Source organism: Arachis duranensis, chromosome 4 (assembly GCF_000817695.3).
Source record: "Arachis duranensis cultivar V14167 chromosome 4, aradu.V14167.gnm2.J7QH, whole genome shotgun sequence".
NCBI lineage: Eukaryota > Viridiplantae > Streptophyta > Magnoliopsida > Fabales > Fabaceae > Arachis > Arachis duranensis.
This window is the reverse complement of record NC_029775.3, coordinates 87,368,066-87,369,359: the sequence shown is the minus strand read 5'-3', so window position 1 is coordinate 87,369,359 and position 1,294 is coordinate 87,368,066.

Here is a 1,294-nt window from a genome sequence, read left to right as displayed (position 1 = left end):
TCTTTTTCAAAATATTTTCAAAATCTTTTTCTTATCTTTATATCAAATTTTCGAAAACTCACTAATAATTAATGTGATTGATTCAAAAATTTGAAGTTTGTTACTTTCTTGTTAAGAAAGGTTCAATCTTTAAGTTCTATAATCTTATCTTGTAGTTTCTTGTTAGTGAAGTAAGTAATTTTAAATTTTTAAATTAAATCTTTTTTATCTCTTATCTTATCTTTTTCAAAATTTGATTTCAAAATATCTTATCTAACCTCTTATCTTCTTATCCTTTCAAATTTTGATTTTAATATCTTTTTCAACTAACTCTTTGACTTTTTGTTTGTTTCTTATCTTTTTCAAAACCACCTAACTACTTTTCCCTCTCTAATTTTCGAAAATATCTCATCCCTTTTTCAAAATTTCTTTTTAATTAATTAATTGTTTTAAATTTTAATTTTAATCTTATCTTTAATTTTCGAAAATTACTAACCCCTTTTTCAAAATTGTTTTCGAAATTCTCCCTCTCTTTTCTTATTCTATTTATTTATTTAATTACTAACACTTCTCTTCACCTTTCTCCATCTAAATATCCAAATCCCCTTTTCTTTCTTCTACCCCCCTTTTCTTTTTCTACTAACATAAAGGAATCTCTATACTGTGACATAGAGGATTCCTCTTTCTTTTCTTGTTTTCTTCTCTTTCATATGAGCAGGAACAAGGAAAAAGGCACACTTGTTCAAATTGATCTAGAACCTGAAAGGACTCTGAAGAGAAAATTAAGAGAAGCTAAGTTACAACAATCTAAAGGTAACCTTTCAGAAATATTAGAACAAGAGAAGGAGATGGAAGCCGAATAATAATGCAAGGAGAATGCCTGGTGACTTCACAAAGCCAACGTCCAAATTTGATGGAAGAAGCATCTCCATTCCTGCCATTGGAGCCAATAATTTTGAGCTGAAACCTCAGCTAGTTGCCTTAATGCAACAAAACTGCAAGTTCTATGGACTTCCATATGAAGATCCTTATCAGTTTTTAACTGAGTTCTTACAGATCTGTGAGACTGTAAAGACGAATGGAGTTGATCCTGAAGTCTACAGACTCATGCTTTTCCCTTTTGCTATACACTTCTGAGAGGAATACCGTGAATAATGGGACGCCTCAGAGGAAGGGAGTTCTTGAAATTGATGCTCTGAATGCCATATTGGCTCAGAACAAAGTGTTGACTCAGCAGGTCAACATGATTTCTCAAAGTCTGAATGGATGGCAAAATGCATCCAACAGTACTAAAGAGGCAGCTTCTGAAGAAGCT